This window comes from Ranitomeya imitator, chromosome 4 (assembly GCF_032444005.1).
Source record: "Ranitomeya imitator isolate aRanImi1 chromosome 4, aRanImi1.pri, whole genome shotgun sequence".
Taxonomy (NCBI): Eukaryota; Metazoa; Chordata; class Amphibia; order Anura; family Dendrobatidae; genus Ranitomeya; species Ranitomeya imitator.
In genome coordinates this window covers 304,802,058-304,813,490 of record NC_091285.1, presented here as the reverse complement: position 1 = coordinate 304,813,490, position 11,433 = coordinate 304,802,058, and the positions used below count along the sequence as shown (strand labels likewise).

The window sequence follows — 11,433 nt, the reverse complement described above, 5'->3', positions numbered from 1 at the left end:
GCATGAAACTCTCCGAGGGACCGCGAACAGTCCCAGAGGACGACGCATCAGCTGGGGGCCCGACCAAGAAAAATCCTTCCGGGCGCTTCAAGCTGCTCTGACATCACCCCCTATTCTGGCATTTGCAGATTACACCCTGCCGTTCCAGTTATACACCGACGCCAGCCTTCAAGGTCTCGGGGCGGTCCTCTCCCAAGTCCAAGATAACAAGGAACGCGTAATAGCCTATGCCAGTAGATCCCTCCGTGACACCGAAAAGAACCCCATCAACTACAGCTCTTTCCGCCTGGAACTCCTGGCCCTGACCTGGGCTATGACAGAGAAATTTGCTGGCTACCTGACAGGGGCGGAGGTGCTGGTCGTGACAGACAACAATCCTCTTGCCCACCTAGAAAATGCCAAACTAGGGGCAATGGAACAGCGCTGGATGGCAAGGCTCTCTAGATTCCAATGTTAGAAAAACACGGCACTCAATAGGTATGGAGAATGGTGGTGCTCAAGTAGGGTGTCCACCCCGTAGAATATGGATAGATAAACTTGGCACTCAAAATGCGAAGAGTAATGCTTCTAATTTTATTGATGCATCCAGACACATGCACAATGCTAAACGTTTTCGGTCCACATCGGACCTTCGTCAGAGCGTGTATTTTTGGCAATGACTACAAATATAAACGGAAAAGTAATGTCACATGATACATAGATACATGTCAAGAAATGCATATAAAAGTACAAATAGCGAAACTACAGTGTCAGTGATGTACAAAGTAACAGGGGGAACAAGTGCAGCAATGGCTAAGATCTATCCAGACAACAGGTGCTCCGTGCGTGATGGAGATGTGGTCCGTGATGAGAGGCTAGAGACAGAACACAGGCCCTAATGATAGGATACAAAAGCTCAAAACGAGCCAATAGATAACAGTAGCCAAACATAACATGAGGGGATAATATAAGTATATAGCACAAGTATAGCAAAAAAATGGGATCCTAATCCAATCAGAGGTGAAGGACAACAGGCGGGTACGGTGACAATCTAGATTGATGCTAGAAGTGGATCTACCGTGGTGACCTAAAATGATAAAGAGCACGTGAACAAAGTACAATGTACAGGACAAAATAAGAAGGACAGATATAATGAAGGGAGAGGCACCACAAACTGAAGAGGAGAAAGTATGGAGGGCAGAGGAAGAAGGTAAAGGGGGAAAGCAGCCTAAATAGCGCCAGAACAATACAGGTGAGAGATGAAGAAGCGGCACATAAAATAGACATGTGTCACCAAAAGGCTACCTGGAACTAGAAGCCAACCGGAGGCACAAAGGAGCGACCAGGAGAGAGAACGCTGCGGCGGGTGTACTGGAGGCTGTAACAACACCCAAAGCGTCAGGGGGGAGGGGGGAGGTAACAAGGAGGCCTACGGAGCAGCGGCGTATAATAAGAGAAAACACACTGACCTGGAGGAGTGGGACCCACAATATATGAGAGAAGCGCCAAGGCTAGGAACAGAGCCTAGAGGGAGAAGCAGCGCTAAAACGAAACAAAGCCGGGTAAGGAACCAAACCAAGGGAGCGGTAAAAGAGCTGGCAGTGGATACAACGCATACCTACGGGTCCGGGGCGGGAAGACGCGCTAAGTCCGGCAGCAGAGAGCGACGCTGAGAACAGGGGAATGCTTCCGGGTATAAATCCCGGAGAAGCGGTGACGTCAGAAGTGGTCACATGACCGGGGAAAGCTAGCGCATGCGCAAAGAATAGTACGGGGAAAGCAAAGGGACACAGGGACGCACAGCCTAAGTAGTGCAGGCGCAGTGGTACAGAAAATAGCAATAAGAGCCAAGAAGCGCTGGATGAGCAGGCTAGAGGGAGAGAAGGGGGAACAAAGAAGAAATAAAGGGGAAAACCACAGAAAGGGAAAGTAGAAGAAGGGAAAGGCCAACATACTGGCTCTAAGGCACATGAAAACAGGAAGACGCAAAAAGGAAGAGAGAATACAGGTGGAAGAAATCATACCCAACAGACAAGGGATGGTGCCCAGTGTGGTAATAATGGTGCATACTAGCGATTCTAGAAAGAGAAAAAGACAAAGAAAAGGAAAACGAATTAATGTATATGCAGCAACTCCACATCAAAATACAAAAATACAACAAGTACATACAAATATATACATATATACAGGGCAGATCCGATTCTACAATAGAGGCATAGTATGCAAAATCCCACTATACTTATAGGAACGCTGATACCTCATATTCCCTATTGAGCCCTTTTGGCTCAAGGGTCTGGAGAGTAAAAATCCAGAAGGCCTCCCTTTTCTTAAGGATTTTACTCCTATTGAGACCTCTCCTACTCGGTTCAATTTGTTCCAGAACCTGGAACCGTAATTGTGAAATATTGTGGTTCTTTTGATGGAAGTGGAATGGAAGGGGCAGATGATTCCTATTACAGCGAATAGTAGACTTATGCTGTGAAATCCTATCTTTAATGGGCTGGGTGGTTTCTCCAACATAGGCCAAACCGCAGGGGCACTTGATGAGATATATGACATAAGAGGAATCGCATGTGAAATAACCCTTAATAGGGATACCCTGTCCCGTTTGGGGATGGAATACTTTGGAACCTTTTTGGACACTATTGCATTGAAGGCAATTAAGACAGGGAAAAGTGCCCTGTTTTTGAGTATGTAGAAAAGTTTGTCTGGACACGATGGACCTAGAACCTACATCTGCCTTCACCAATTTATCACGTAGATTTCTAGCCCTCCGAAAACAAGATAAGAATGGCAATTTAAATTCAGGAATGGATGGGTAGCTTCTTTGTAATAGACCCCAATGGCGTCTAATAGTAGATTGCACTATGTTGGACAAAGGGTGATAGGTGCTAACAAAAGGAATCCGTTTCTTATTGTCAGTAGTTCCAGTGGATGTACTAGTTTGTCTAGCTTTGATGAGTGTATTCTGTGGGTAACCCCTGTTGGAGAATTTTTGTTGCATCTCATCAAGTCTAATGTTTTTTGTAGTGTCGTCCGAGACTATCCTATTCACCCGTTGAAATTGTGATTTAGGGATAGCATTTTTGATGGAAGGAGGGTGGCAGCTGTTGTAGTGCAGGAGACTATTTCTATCAGTGGGTTTAGAAAAAAGATCAATAGATAACCCACCTTCATCTGTTTTAGAGATCAGGGTGTCCAGAAAACTGATGCGGGCCAAATTATATTGTAAAGAGAATTTTAATCCAGGCCAAACATTGTTGAGGTGTTTATCAAATGCAATGAGTGAGTCAATAGGGCCATCCCAAATACAAAAAATATCATCTATGTATCGGCGCCATATGCGCGAGTGAGCTTGGAACAAGGAATGGGTATAGACAAAATCTTTCTCAAAAGATGACATATAAGCTATCGCATACGGGGGCGCTACATGCGAACCCATCGCGGTGCCCTGTTGTTGGATGTAGAAAGTATCCTCAAACATGAAGTAGTTTTCTCTAAGGACCAAATTCAAAAGGTCCGTACAGAAGCGGCGTACCTTAATATGAGTGCCTGCTTCACTGAGGAGTCTATCCACAGCCAGTATACCTTTTTCATGAGTGATGGACGTGTATAGGCTGCTCACGTCCCAGGTCACTAAGAATGAAGAGGAAGGGATACTGCCCAGAGACCTAATGAGTTCAAGGAAATCATTGGTATCTAAAATGAAAGAACTGGTGGTTTTGACTAAAGGTGTAAGAATTTTCTCCAGTACAATCGCTGGGGGGGAAAGAATGGAATCAGTCAGGGCCACAATAGGACGTCCTGGTGGTTTAAAGAGCTGTTTATGAACTTTGGGCAACAGGTAGAAAATTGGAGTTATGGGATCATTTTTCACCAAAAAGGTCCTTAATCTACTATCTATAGGGCCCTCCTGTTCATGAAACTCAAGAAGGGTCCTGATTTTCTGGGCAATGCTGTTAAGGGGATTATGTGAAATTATTTTGTAGACCTCAGGGTCATTAAGTTGTCTGTAGGCCTCTTCTAGATAATCTGTCCTATCCATAATCACTATGGCCCCCACCTTTATCGGCTGGTTTGACCATAAGTGTTTTGTCAGCAGCAAGCTGTTCTAGGGCCAGTTTTTCTGCAAGTGATAGATTAGAATGGAAATGAAATTTACCCTGGTGTAAATCTCGATGGAAACCGCAAATGTCCCTTTCCACCAAAGAGATAAAAGTCTCAATGGGTGGACTGTTTTTAGGAGGCATAAATGAACTTGGGGAGCGAAGACCCAAGTCGTGCAGGTCAAGGAGTGACTGGCTCACCCGTGAGGGGGGGTCCCCTGGTGGTGGCTGAGTGGAGAAATGGACACGTAAACGGAGGTTCCGAAAGAACCTCTGTAAATCCATATCAAGCTCAAAAGCATTGAACTTGTACGTAGGGCAAAAAGACAAACCTTTCTGTAATAAAGTCAATTGTGATGTGTCCAATGATTTAGATGAAATATTGATCACCAGTGGGGGTTGCGTACCTGTGATCTGGTCGCCATGTGGCTTCTGGAGTCCCCTGCGGCATTGGCCCCCCCGCCTCGTTTTCCTTTTGGGCGCCCTCGGCTGTTCCCTAAAAAATTGCCAGATGTAAATGTATACGAGGTGCCAGATCTGCTGTCGGCCGAACCTGAGGAACTGAGGGAGGTCCGCCGTCTGGAGGATCGGTGGGGTTCTCGCCACTGGTATACCCTGTTTTGTAGGTAATCTTCGGTGTCCCTCAGAAATTTTGATCTTTTCTTCTTCTCCAAGTCGAGCCTGTGTTAATTCACAGATATGTGCCATCGAAAACCAACTTACAAGTACCATGTCCCAGGAGGCGTTTCAAGAACTCAAAACGCAAAATCTGGAGACCCTTCGCACACACAGGCTCGACTTGGAGAAGAAGAAAAGATCAAAATTTCTGAGGGACACCGAAGATTACCTACAAAACAGGGTATACCAGTGGCGAGAACCCCACCGATCCTCCAGACGGCGGACCTCCCTCAGTTCCTCAGGTTCGGCCGACAGCAGATCTGGCACCTCGTATACATTTACATCTGGCAATTTTTTAGGGAACAGCCGAGGGCGCCCAAAAGGAAAACGAGGCGGGGGGGCCAATGCCGCAGGGGACTCCAGAAGCCACATGGCGACCAGATCACAGGTACGCAACCCCCACTGGTGATCAATATTTCATCTAAATCATTGGACACATCACAATTGACTTTATTACAGAAAGGTTTGTCTTTTTGCCCTACGTACAAGTTCAATGCTTTTGAGCTTGATATGGATTTACAGAGGTTCTTTCGGAACCTCCGTTTACGTGTCCATTTCTCCACTCAGCCACCACCAGGGGACCCCCCCTCACGGGTGAGCCAGTCACTCCTTGACCTGCACGACTTGGGTCTTCGCTCCCCAAGTTCATTTATGCCTCCTAAAAACAGTCCACCCATTGAGACTTTTATCTCTTTGGTGGAAAGGGACATTTGCGGTTTCCATCGAGATTTACACCAGGGTAAATTTCATTTCCATTCTAATCTATCACTTGCAGAAAAACTGGCCCTAGAACAGCTTGCTGCTGACAAAACACTTATGGTCAAACCAGCCGATAAAGGTGGGGCCATAGTGATTATGGATAGGACAGATTATCTAGAAGAGGCCTACAGACAACTTAATGACCCTGAGGTCTACAAAATAATTTCACATAATCCCCTTAACAGCATTGCCCAGAAAATCAGGACCCTTCTTGAGTTTCATGAACAGGAGGGCACTATAGATAGTAGATTAAGGACCTTTTTGGTGAAAAATGATCCCATAACTCCAATTTTCTACCTGTTGCCCAAAGTTCATAAACAGCTCTTTAAACCACCAGGACGTCCTATTGTGGCCCTGACTGATTCCATTCTTTCCCCCCCAGCGATTGTACTGGAGAAAATTCTTACACCTTTAGTCAAAACCACCAGTTCTTTCATTTTAGATACCAATGATTTCCTTGAACTCATTAGGTCTCTGGGCAGTATCCCTTCCTCTTCATTCTTAGTGACCTGGGACGTGAGCAGCCTATACACGTCCATCACTCATGAAAAAGGTATACTGGCTGTGGATAGACTCCTCAGTGAAGCAGGCACTCATATTAAGGTACGCCGCTTCTGTACGGACCTTTTGAATTTGGTCCTTAGAGAAAACTACTTCATGTTTGAGGATACTTTCTACATCCAACAACAGGGCACCGCGATGGGTTCGCATGTAGCGCCCCCGTATGCGATAGCTTATATGTCATCTTTTGAGAAAGATTTTGTCTATACCCATTCCTTGTTCCAAGCTCACTCGCGCATATGGCGCCGATACATAGATGATATTTTTTGTATTTGGGATGGCCCTATTGACTCACTCATTGCATTTGATAAACACCTCAACAATGTTTGGCCTGAATTAAAATTCTCTTTACAATATAATTTGGCCCGCATCAGTTTTCTGGACACCCTGATCTCTAAAACAGATGAAGGTGGGTTATCTATTGATCTTTTTTCTAAACCCACTGATAGAAATAGTCTCCTGCACTACAACAGCTGCCACCCTCCTTCCATCAAAAATGCTATCCCTAAATCACAATTTCAACGGGTGAATAGGATAGTCTCGGACGACACTACAAAAAACATTAGACTTGATGAGATGCAACAAAAATTCTCCAACAGGGGTTACCCACAGAATACACTCATCAAAGCTAGACAAACTAGTACATCCACTGGAACTACTGACAATAAGAAACGGATTCCTTTTGTTAGCACCTATCACCCTTTGTCCAACATAGTGCAATCTACTATTAGACGCCATTGGGGTCTATTACAAAGAAGCTACCCATCCATTCCTGAATTTAAATTGCCATTCTTATCTTGTTTTCGGAGGGCTAGAAATCTACGTGATAAATTGGTGAAGGCAGATGTAGGTTCTAGGTCCATCGTGTCCAGACAAACTTTTCTACATACTCAAAAACAGGGCACTTTTCCCTGTCTTAATTGCCTTCAATGCAATAGTGTCCAAAAAGGTTCCAAAGTATTCCATCCCCAAACGGGACAGGGTATCCCTATTAAGGGTTATTTCACATGCGATTCCTCTTATGTCATATATCTCATCAAGTGCCCCTGCGGTTTGGCCTATGTTGGAGAAACCACCCAGCCCATTAAAGATAGGATTTCACAGCATAAGTCTACTATTCGCTGTAATAGGAATCATCTGCCCCTTCCATTCCACTTCCATCAAAAGAACCACAATATTTCACAATTACGGTTCCAGGTTCTGGAACAAATTGAACCGAGTAGGAGAGGTCTCAATAGGAGTAAAATCCTTAAGAAAAGGGAGGCCTTCTGGATTTTTACTCTCCAGACCCTTGAGCCAAAAGGGCTCAATAGGGAATATGAGGTATCAGCGTTCCTATAAGTATAGTGGGATTTTGCATACTATGCCTCTATTGTAGAATCGGATCTGCCCTGTATATATGTATATATTTGTATGTACTTGTTGTATTTTTGTATTTTGATGTGGAGTTGCTGCATATACATTAATTCGTTTTCCTTTTCTTTGTCTTTTTCTCTTTCTAGAATCGCTAGTATGCACCATTATTACCACACTGGGCACCATCCCTTGTCTGTTGGGTATGATTTCTTCCACCTGTATTCTCTCTTCCTTTTTGCGTCTTCCTGTTTTCATGTGCCTTAGAGCCAGTATGTTGGCCTTTCCCTTCTTCTACTTTCCCTTTCTGTGGTTTTCCCCTTTATTTCTTCTTTGTTCCCCCTTCTCTCCCTCTAGCCTGCTCATCCAGCGCTTCTTGGCTCTTATTGCTATTTTCTGTACCACTGCGCCTGCACTACTTAGGCTGTGCGTCCCTGTGTCCCTTTGCTTTCCCCGTACTATTCTTTGCGCATGCGCTAGCTTTCCCCGGTCATGTGACCACTTCTGACGTCACCGCTTCTCCGGGATTTATACCCGGAAGCATTCCCCTGTTCTCAGCGTCGCTCTCTGCTGCCGGACTTAGCGCGTCTTCCCGCCCCGGACCCGTAGGTATGCGTTGTATCCACTGCCAGCTCTTTTACCGCTCCCTTGGTTTGGTTCCTTACCCGGCTTTGTTTCGTTTTAGCGCTGCTTCTCCCTCTAGGCTCTGTTCCTAGCCTTGGCGCTTCTCTCATATATTGTGGGTCCCACTCCTCCAGGTCAGTGTGTTTTCTCTTATTATACGCCGCTGCTCCGTAGGCCTCCTTGTTACCTCCCCCCTCCCCCCTGACGCTTTGGGTGTTGTTACAGCCTCCAGTACACCCGCCGCAGCGTTCTCTCTCCTGGTCGCTCCTTTGTGCCTCCGGTTGGCTTCTAGTTCCAGGTAGCCTTTTGGTGACACATGTCTATTTTATGTGCCGCTTCTTCATCTCTCACCTGTATTGTTCTGGCGCTATTTAGGCTGCTTTCCCCCTTTACCTTCTTCCTCTGCCCTCCATACTTTCTCCTCTTCAGTTTGTGGTGCCTCTCCCTTCATTATATCTGTCCTTCTTATTTTGTCCTGTACATTGTACTTTGTTCACGTGCTCTTTATCATTTTAGGTCACCACGGTAGATCCACTTCTAGCATCAATCTAGATTGTCACCGTACCCGCCTGTTGTCCTTCACCTCTGATTGGATTAGGATCCCATTTTTTTGCTATACTTGTGCTATATACTTATATTATCCCCTCATGTTATGTTTGGCTACTGTTATCTATTGGCTCGTTTTGAGCTTTTGTATCCTATCATTAGGGCCTGTGTTCTGTCTCTAGCCTCTCATCACGGACCACATCTCCATCACGCACGGAGCACCTGTTGTCTGGATAGATCTTAGCCATTGCTGCACTTGTTCCCCCTGTTACTTTGTACATCACTGACACTGTAGTTTCGCTATTTGTACTTTTATATGCATTTCTTGACATGTATCTATGTATCATGTGACATTACTTTTCCGTTTATATTTGTAGTCATTGCCAAAAATACACGCTCTGACGAAGGTCCGATGTGGACCGAAAACGTTTAGCATTGTGCATGTGTCTGGATGCATCAATAAAATTAGAAGCATTACTCTTCTCTAGATTCCAATACAAAATTAAATACAGAGCGGGGACGGAGAATCAGAATGCTGACAGCCTTTCCAGAGTGACATCATCCCCGCCAGTGGGGGACCGGGATGAAGAGTTGGAGGAAGATGAATTGCCCGACTTTGCCCGGCTAGCTAAACAAATAGAAGATAGTCGCCAGTATGCTGTAGGTGGGATCGAAGCCGTAGTGGGGTCCCCCCTGTCCCAACAAGAATGGGCCAAGCTTCAAGATCGAGACCCTGAACACGTCTTACTGAAACAGTACGTGAAGACACAAGAGAAACCACCCTCCGAAGTAAGAGCCCGACTATCAACCAGGACCTCTGCCCTTCTTGCCCAATGGGATCGGCTGATCGTAAAGGATGGAGTCTTGTATCGCAGGGTCCTTCTATCCCATATGCTGGAAGAATGTTTGCAGATTGTCGTCCCGGAGCAGCTGGCCCATGAGATGGTGGCTGAAGCCCACAGAAGGAATGGCCACTTCGGCATAGACAAGACCCTCCGGTGGACCCAGCAATTCATTTTTTGCCCAGGACTCCGTAAGCTGGTTGAAAACGTCTGCCTAAGATGTCGTACATGTGAACTCCACAAGTCTACTGAGCAGCGTGCACCCGTCCAGACTATTAGCACATCCAGGCCCCTCGAATTGTTGATGGTGGACTATCTGCTGATTGGAACGGGGAATAGTGGCTACCAGTACTGTCTGGTGATGGTGGACCACTTCACGAAATTCGCCGTCGCTGTTGCTACCAAAGATCAGACTGCCGAATCAGCTGCACAGGCCATCTGTCAACACTTCGTTCGGGTCTACGGGTGTCCGGAGCGGCTGCACTCCGATCAGGGGGCGTGTTTCGAAGGGCGAGTCATTGAAGAACTTCAGCAGATGTATGGAATCAAGAAGTCCAGGACCACCCCGTATCATCCACAAGGGAATGGCGCGTGTGAACGTTTCAACCGGACCCTCTTACAACTGATCCAAACTTTAGCAGAAGACAAAAAGCCCGACTGGCCTCGATTCCTCCCAGAACTGCTGTGGGCCTATAACAATCAAGTCCATTCTGTCACCGGATACACGCCTTACACCCTCCTTTTTGGCCGCCCAGGCAAAGGCATCCATGAGCTACACCTGTCTAACTCTGATGAAGACACCTGTGGTACCTATCCTTCCTGGCTACAAGCACACCGTCAAAGGATGGAAACTGTTTACCGGCTGGTGGAACAGCAGATCCAGGACAAGGTCCACGCTGATCCACTTCCAGTACAAGAAGACCAACTGAGTGTGGGTCAACTGGTCCTAGTTCGTATAAAGAAACCGCAAGGAAAACTCCGGCCCAAGTGGGAGACCGAAGTCTATCGAATAATTGGACACCCGTACCCTGGTGGCCCCGTCTACCAAGTACAAGGCGAAGACAGCTGCAGCCTTCGCACCCTGCACCACAACATGTTGCGCCCCTGTCGTTCTCAGCCTGACTCCCCTCCTGTAATACCTAGAGAGATGGATATCACTAATACTGTGGGAGACACCGATACCGGGGATGTAGAGGTGGAAGACATCCCTACTCCTGCTCGCCTGACTGACACGTCTGAACCCCTTACCTCCTCGACTGACTTACCGACTGGGGTGACTGATCGGGGGGAGAGGCTAGCACCCGTTAGGCGGACAACGAGGACCACCGCAGGAGTGCCCCCGGGACAGTCCTACAGAGACCAATATGTGTGGCCCTTTTCGCAGCCGGGTCCTACAACCTCCACAGCCATTGCCGCCCTGGAGACAGTCGTTGACAGGGGCTGCCAACCTTTAAGCGGGGGGGCGTGTAGTGAGCTGGCCGGCTGTGACTGTTCTGTTATCATTGACATAGAATCTGTGACAGACACTGCCCCCGTGTGGCCAGAAGTTATACCTATGCCAAATGTGATTACAGAGGGACAAACTGTATTGGCAAAACTTCCCCCTGTGATGTCATGTGAACAGGAAGGGGAGGGAAAAAGAGAGCCCGGAAAACTGGTGTGTGCAGAGAGAGGTCGGTGTGTGCTGGCGTCCTCCTGTAGATGCGATATAGAAGATTGCCTGGATGACCGCTATCTCTTGGAAGCCGACATCCAGATTATTCCCAGCTCCCACACTGCGGAGCACCCAACGGTGACATCTTCACAGATCCTGGAGCCCATGAACTGTAAGCGGGTCCTCTGTTGAGAGGCCGAACATTCCACCTTTACCTGTTGAACCCCAAGGACTACAGTCTGGACCTGAGAGACGGCGTTTTGTTTAATCCTTGTTGTTTTCTCTTCGGCTGGAGCGTCCCCCTGCAGTGACAGACAGGCCTGCGACGTGG

At 46.9% G+C, this 11,433-nt stretch overlaps 2 long non-coding RNA genes across 2 annotated transcripts; one reads left to right on the top strand and one right to left on the bottom strand.

Annotated features, from left to right (window-relative positions):
• Nucleotides 1-747: 747 nt before the first annotated feature.
• LOC138674089 (uncharacterized) lies at nucleotides 748-4,577 on the bottom strand. The gene is made up of 3 exons (XR_011320474.1): nucleotides 4,493-4,577; nucleotides 2,004-2,057; nucleotides 748-1,066 (listed from the first exon to the last, which is right to left on the bottom strand). It is a non-coding gene; the product is annotated as an uncharacterized lncRNA (long non-coding RNA).
• A 489-nt stretch (nucleotides 4,578-5,066) lies between these two features.
• Nucleotides 5,067-8,895, top strand: LOC138674088 (uncharacterized). The gene is made up of 3 exons (XR_011320473.1): nucleotides 5,067-5,151; nucleotides 7,586-7,639; nucleotides 8,577-8,895. It is a non-coding gene; the product is annotated as an uncharacterized lncRNA (long non-coding RNA).
• The last annotated feature ends 2,538 nt before the right edge of the window (nucleotides 8,896-11,433 follow it).